Source organism: Maylandia zebra, linkage group LG9 (assembly GCF_041146795.1).
Source record: "Maylandia zebra isolate NMK-2024a linkage group LG9, Mzebra_GT3a, whole genome shotgun sequence".
In the NCBI taxonomy this organism is placed as follows: Eukaryota; Metazoa; Chordata; class Actinopteri; order Cichliformes; family Cichlidae; genus Maylandia; species Maylandia zebra.
In genome coordinates, this window is record NC_135175.1 from 3,406,458 (window position 1) to 3,414,919 (window position 8,462).

Genomic DNA, 8,462 nt, shown 5'->3' on the forward strand with positions numbered 1-8,462 from the left:
AGAACTAGTGGAGACTGATTTGAACATGAAGTATTTATCTTTCCATGTCAACAAGCACTTACACACTGTAAGATGTGGATTTTTGTGTTTTCAGATGTACCTTGTTAAGGTTCAAAATTGAGGAAGGAGAGTACAAACCACCCTTGGTCCAGAAGCTCTTGGTCAAACGATGATTTTTAATGAATACACACGTGTGGGAAGACACTCTGTACGCAGACAGCAATTGATCTTCGACTTAATCAGAGCATACACAGATTTTTAAAGCATCAGGGTTTGATTTACTGACGCCCCCTTCATACGTCACAGACAGGATATATACATACGTCAAATCAAAACCACAATGACCTTTTAACACAGTTTAAAAAGAACATCGTCTTCCAGCTTCATAACAGGTGCATCCTGTCACTGCCGGATGCTCGCTTGTCATCTTGACACCTCAGCAGCAGTTCTGCGACAAACTGCTCTTTGCAACATCAGCAAAACATAATTAAACTTTCCCCCATAAATGAATCTAACTAAAAGTGTGTGTGTGTCTGCGTCTGTGTGCTAACCACAATTGCACCCTGTTTCACCTCGCGACTAGCTCCTGACCCCTCACCAGACAGAGAGACAGAAACCACTCTCGTATATGTAATAATCGAACTGAAACTATGGATATGACTTTTACTAAATAAATGTTTTAATCAAGAACCTCTACTAAACATAATAACTGTGTGCATAAGCATCTTAAGGCCTTCTTAAAGCTATCTGTTACTCTGTTACAGCAATGATCATTTTGAATAACCTAGTAATTCAAATGGCCTCGTCTGGCCTGCTCCTCAAAATAACTGTCTGCTTTCACTTCTGCAAACAACTTCCTGTCAGCCTGCAACTCAGTCTTTCTGAAAGAGACACTGTTTAAACCTCTGAATGCAATATCCATGCTGCAGATTATATTCTTAATGCAATGGTACTGTTGATAATTATTTAACAATAGCAGTAAAATAATTTCCCTGCTCCACATTCCCTCTCTCGACCTCTGGAACACCAGAGGTCGCAATACATTGTGTCCTCGCTCAGACCCTCTCTAGCCGTCCTCTGGCTCAACCAGCTCCCATTCGAGAACACTCCATGTGTAAGCTTAGGTTTTCTCGGTCCCTCTCTGGTGGCCTCGGACCTCCCTGTGGTCGTCGAGATCTTCTGCAAAGGAAACAAAACACCTTTTCCTGCACCTCCCTAACTTATCCTATCTGGGACTCTTTAATCAAAAGCATGATCCTAATTATCTTCTTAACTTATTGACTTATATTTATATATATTCTTCAACGTTACTCATCACTTTAAAATTCTTTAAGCGCTGGTTTCACATCCGGTGAAATGCTTTCCCTCTAATCTTAAGTCACCTTTTTAACAAAAAATCATCGTAAGCGCCTATTCTACTAAAAGCTCCAAAAGAAAACAACCACTTTAATCAATTAAGTTTAAGCATATAAGCAATTACTCCTGTATACATTTCATCATAGCTAAATGCTGCCTAAAAACAACTCCTATGTGTTAACTTCATTTTAACCTCACATTTCCTATGTTATAACCCGTTTTTGGTATAGCCTTTTTATTTCATTTTGCTCCTTTTAATGTAACAATACCTTCTAATTCTAGTTTATCAGACTTAACCAAAATATATGCTTTCCTTCCTCTTTGGTCCTTCTTTAAGTTCAGTTAAAAGCTAAATGAATTTGAGGCCTTTTGCCTGGAATCAATACTGTCATGTGTGTTTCTGGACTCTGTGTCTGTAAGCGCGTGCAATCCTTCAGTAACTTCAATAACTCATATCAAAAATTGCAATATGTATAAAAATCATTTCTATTTATAAACTCTCCCCTTTATCCTAAAAATAAATCTATGTAATATCTGTATGTGTAAGCCTACATTATAACCACTTCTTCTAGAAATCAAAAGAAATCCAACCTGTTCTCCTCCTTCAACCCTCACTAATTTTCCCCCTAAAATTTATTCACAGCTTTGAAAAACCGGCATTGTATCTTCTAAACAGGATTCAGTTCTTTAATCCTTTAACCTTAACATAAAAATAACAGTTTCAGTTTTACCATATCCAAATGATCAAAAACCCCAAAAGTCCTAAAATGATCCTAAATTATTAAACAATTAAATTAATACACCCTAAACCCCCTTTATTTTGACACATGAAATGTGTCAAAATACTATACAAAACTAAAAATGCTCAGTTTTCCCCACTCATGTTCCAATCTATATCATAAAAATAAACTTAAAACAGAACAATTATCAGTCATGTGTTCCTCCAATTAATGGTAACTGAGTTATATCAGAAAATGCCTCCCCCGTAACATTTGGCCTTCTCCCAACAATATACTATAATCCCATAATCTAACCCCACTTAATAAAACAAAAATTTTCTCTGGTAAAAGCCAATTGTTTGTCCACATTAATTCATCCTCCTTCATCCAGCCACACATTCACTCACATGCATTCACACCATATATTTGCTAATAGTGGAGCGTCCCGCGCAACTTTTCCACCCTCAGCAAAATGAGCTCATTCATTTTTTTCCATAGTCCCCACAGGTAGCTTTCTCCTCGGCCAGTTGTAATCTGGAAAGCCCCCCTTACATTTGCTCTCCCCGAGAATTTGTCAGCGCTGTTGCAGGCCTGCTTAGAACAGAAATGAGAAAAAATAGAGCTGATTATTAGCTCACAAAACACAAAACAAAATCACCTGGCAGGTTTTCTTTAAGTGCACTGTTACAAAATAATGGGCCCAATTTTAGACATGTCGATGTTTCCTAAAACTCCCTCTATTAAAAACAAAAACAACAACCCAAACCTAACTGACAAAATCAACCCATCACCACAACAACCTCAACAACCTTAAACACACAAGTCTTGCCACCACATAATTTCACCTCCTCAATACACCGAAAGTCTCGTTAAAACCACACAATTTGCACACAACAATCACCCCCTTTAACATACTTAAATTCAGCATAAAACCCCCTTACGACAACATATAATCACTAAACTATAAACTATTTCCTACCCAAATCTGTACTTCTCTTGTCTGCCATGCTTCCTCTTCTGAAAGTCACTTCCTCAGTCACACACACACACACACACACAGGAAGTTCCTTCGTCACCACTCACTCCAACTAATTTGCATACTGAGTCATCTCTCAATGAGTTGCTGTAACAACAGAAACATATGTATAAACATTACCACCTTATTAAATTATTTTATTTCTTTCTACAGTGATCACTGGTTTTGATCACTCAGTACGAGAGAGCACTCCTAAGTCACTCTTTTTAAAACTACTTTAATCACTTTTATTTTCATAACTCCCTTTGTCATATAGCTTCTTTGAGTTATTCCTCAGCTTCAAACTCAAGTGTATTTCATTAACCATTCACACCATTCTACCACTCATACAAGTAGCAAACTGATCTTCATTGCGTATCTTTGTGTTCTAAGCCAGGTTTAATCAGTATCTATACAAATAATCATCATGAGCTTGTCTTGTCTTTATAAGGTTAATGCATTTTCTGTTTGTGTATGTTGCTTTTGCAGTGTGTCAGACTCCTTCATAATTCTCCACTTAAGCCGTCAGTTTCTTTCCCAAATTTACTAACCCTCATTTTGATTTCCCCTTAAATAACAGCATTCCTTGTCCTCAGCCAGAAGTTAGGGCTCCACTTGCCACTTACACCCTCCGCCTTAGCCCAGCGGCTTTACCGTTGAGGTCCCGTCTTCTTCACTTCATCTCACCAGTGAGTCTGAGCTCACAGGGACGGAGTGAGGCCGAGTAATCGTGACCGTGCCTGCCTTAGGTTGTCCCAGGGTTTCGAGGTGGGATCTTACCCGTCATGGGCTATCCAGCCTTCCATACTCGCCTGATACGGGGCCCAAGTGGGCAGGGGAGGGAACACACTGGCTCTGGAAATTAAAGGAGTGTAAGCTGCTTCCTTCATTGCATCTTATATTAAACTATCTCACTTCTGATTCCTTCCTAGAATAATTTCACATATGGCACTTTGTGTATGTGTGTTTTCTATTCATTAATGTAATTGTCAGTTATTTTCTCTCTTCATTTTACCTTCTTTTGTTTGTTTGTGACGTTCTACTTTAGTTCTACTAAACCTTGATGTAAAAACAATACTCCCTTATTTCACGCACACACTTCTCTCTCAGACTTCCTTTTATGGGCATGTAACTTCCTGTCACACACACACAGCTTCTCAGAGCAGCTCAAGCTGCTTTTCTGTTTCTGCAGGCTAATCAAACTTATTTTGTAGTTACAATCTACAAACCCTCTGTAATTCTACTAACTTTTGATCTAAAATGTAGCATCATTCACACAATGATTCTCTTAAATTAAAAACACTTTCAAACTTTAAAACATCCTACTTTACATCACCAAAGAAATACCTCTCACACCTTTATTCATCATTCAAAACCTTCTAGTCACCGCATTCACACACTTAAACTGTGACCAGAGTTGACGAATATAACTCAAAACACACTTTCCTAAGAGTATTTTAGACATGCTTGTCATAATCAGAAAGAGCAAGTAAAAAACAAACAAACGAAAAATTGAAACCTCCATTAATTCTCACCGCACACACAAGAAATTGAAAAAATAAACCACACCAGCAACTAATGCTGGAGAAAAGTTACTACTGAAAGTAATGTGTTAGTCTTAAGTATATACAGTGCACTCAATATATTTATATATCTACATCCAACTTCAGTCAACTACTATACATCCACTACGGCAACTCAAAACTTTATTTATAGTCCTCTAATAAACATCAATGGCATCTTAAACACACACTCAACAATGTTTGCAGCAGTATTTGTAAAACCAACTGTGGTTTAAACAGTTCACTGCTTACTCATTTGCATTTTCACTCACACACACACCGTCTAAAAATAGCTCCAGCATTGCCTCAGACTCCTTTCACACAGAGATCTCTTATTTTATATTACAAAGACATCTTATATTTACAACCACTGTCAGATCTGTCAGCTTTAGCGCCTACACAATTTAGACAAATTTAAAATAACCGCCCAGCGGATAAACTCCCTGAGTTTTTTGCGACCAATTAACCAGTATCAGACTTTAACTGTTTCTGGCCTCATCTCTAAAATCCCTAACTCAATTTAAAAGCGTCAACCAACCCAAACTTTGCCTGAAGCTCTATTTTTGGCATTTCATAGCCAAGGCTTACCCCGAAGTGTTAAGTTAAAGTTACACGCCCGAAGTCCAACAACTTCTGACCAAAAAAGCGCAGGTACCGTTCCAAACGGTAAGGAGACTCTAACTCCTAGTTATTCTGGAGTGCCCCAAGCTCCACAGTGACCAACTGACTATCCCTCTTCGAGGACAATGCCTAAGCGTCCTTGGCATTGGCAAGCGTTACCTCTGAGCACTGCGCTTCCTAGCAGACTCTAACTGCCGTTCTAGAATAATTTATAATACTTTGAAACAACAATCAACACCCAAAACAAGTGTATGACTGAGGCAGATCTACCCTGATGGACAATGGGGACTCTAACCCACAAAATGACCAACCAAGGTCTGACCTAATGACCAACCGGGACTTTAACCCACAAAATGACCAAATTTCCTACCAAACTACTTGAGACTCTAACTCAATTTCTTTGGGACTTCAACCCAGTATTTAAACTTTTCCTGGCAGACTCTAACTGCTTTAGCAGACTTTAACTTCTTTCATTTCTTCTTAGCAGAACTCTAACTGCTTCAACTCATGAGATTTTTCATCAAAATCAAAACAGACACCCACCAGTAATTTCAGTGAGTAGACTTAAATTTTATCATATCCAATTTGGCACACTTTGGAAATAATTCAACAGGTAGTGCCTTACCTTTGGAGAAGCCGGCTTATGCCCACTCACTTCGACCACTGGAATTCATGTCTGCCCGTCAGACCACGTAAGACCAAATTTCTCCATCTACACCTCCAATTCTCCCTCCTCAACCACCGGACGAAGCCCCCAAATGTTAAGGTTCAAAATTGAGGAAGGAGAGTACAAACCACCCTTGGTCCAGAAGCTCTTGGTCAAACGATGATTTTTAATGAATACACACGTGTGGGAAGACACTCTGTACGCAGACAGCAATTGATCTTCGACTTAATCAGAGCATACACAGATTTTTAAAGCATCAGGGTTTGATTTACTGACGCCCCCTTCATACGTCACAGACAGGATATATACATACGTCAAATCAAAACCACAATGACCTTTTAACACAGTTTAAAAAGAACATCGTCTTCCATCTTCATAACAGGTGCATCCTGTCACTGCCGGATGCTCGCTTGTCATCTTGACACCTCAGCAGCAGTTCTGCGACAAACTGCTCTTTGCAACATCAGCAAAACATAATTAAACTTTCCCCCATAAATGAATCTAACTAAAAGTGTGTGTGTGTCTGCGTCTGTGTGCTAACCACAATTGCACCCTGTTTCACCTCGCGACTAGCTCCTGACCCCTCACCAGACAGAGAGACAGAAACCACTCTCGTATATGTAATAATCGAATTGAAACTATGGATATGACTTTTACTAAATAAATGTTTTAATCAAGAACCTCTACTAAACATAATAACTGTGTGCATAAGCATCTTAAGGCCTTCTTAAAGCTATCTGTTACTCTGTTACAGCAATGATCATTTTGAATAACCTAGTAATTCAAATGGCCTCGTCTGGCCTGCTCCTCAAAATAACTGTCTGCTTTCACTTCTGCAAACAACTTCCTGTCAGCCTGCAACTCAGTCTTTCTGAAAGAGACACTGTTTAAACCTCTGAATGCAATATCCATGCTGCAGATTATATTCTTAATGCAATGGTACTGTTGATAATTATTTAACAATAGCAGTAAAATAATTTCCCTGCTCCACAACCTGTTCACTGTTGGAAAAAAAAGTAACATTTTAAAAATATAGCAGTTGCTTTCTAAAACATCAGATATGTATCGGATTCAGTACCACATAAGAAAGTGACCCAGGTCGGATTTGAAAATATCGGATTTGTGCTGTTCACACTGTCATACCATGATCTTATATGGGTCGCATAGGGTCAAAAAAAGGGTTTGATTTGTTGCGCTTTCGCCTGCAGTGTGTATGTAGCCTTAGTAAGCGTGGGTTTATTTAACAAGAAGAGTGCCATACAGTGTGTGCAAAGAGGGTATTCGAGCTATAAGATAAAAAGGAGTGAATTAGTGCCAACCATTGGTAAGACTGAGCTAAAGAACTATCTGTCTCCATCCAGAGGAAGTAGGGTGATACTGAAGGTCACCTGTCACCCCCTGGTGGACACAGATAGAACTGATAATAATAATAAATAATAGAAGGAATATTTTTTAAAGGAATAATTTATAATAATTCATTTCTAAAAAGACCAGAATAATAATAAAGTATAAACAAATATTGAAAATTTGTGTTAAAAGAAAAAAAACTGAAGTAATCAAAAATATATGATGATATTAATAAAATAACAGAAGTTGAAATAAGTAACAACAAACTAACCAATATCAAGAATGTGTAAAAGATAAGAAAAAACAAATTGAAAGTAAAAGCTGAGAATTTGAACCAGAAAACTGTAAGAAATTACAATTGCAACACAACAACAGCAACAACAGCTAATCCCACCAGAATTTGAGCTGTGGGTGCATCGTGCACCAGTGAATCGTGCTTGGTTAATAAATGTGTATTTCATTACAGATGACCTTTGCTACATTGAATTAACGGCATTTATCAACCATCAGCCTGTTTATTAAGTCTGATATTGTCATATTACTTCATCTCAGCCATTCGTAGCTCTGGTTTTCCACAGTATAGCAACATTCCTCCTTCATTGAACATTAGAAAACTCCAGAAGACCCCTTCTTAATTTTGTTTACATAGTTTACACTACAGTGCCCCTACACTGTAAAATACCTGCTTTGACTCAAAAAGTCCAGAAGAATTTTTAAAGAGAATTACAGAACTGCAGCCTACCAGATGGATAAATTCAGAGAGTAAATACAATACATGCAAGCCAAATGTTCACCCAAGACAGCGAAGATGATAAGAGCATTACCTGCTAATTATTTTTCATTTCATTTCAGTAAATCAAGGTGGTGGAACGAGAGCGGAGGAGGTAAGTGACCTCCGTCACGGACAAGGTAAGCGATTCATGTTGCAACTGACGTCAGACAACAGAGATTTTGGCGGTAAATTAAAGTGAATGGTAGCTTAGAACTGAACAAATTCCTTTAAGCTTCAGTATTACCAAATACACTTATCAATTGTCTTATAACTAACAACATTTGTCTAAATCATCTCCAAAACCCTGGAGAACAACGGGGAGAGTTTAGAGGCTCTCCAAGATTACATCGATCAGTGCTTCCAAGATCTCGTAATGAAGAAGGCTCAGAGAGCAACTTCCCCG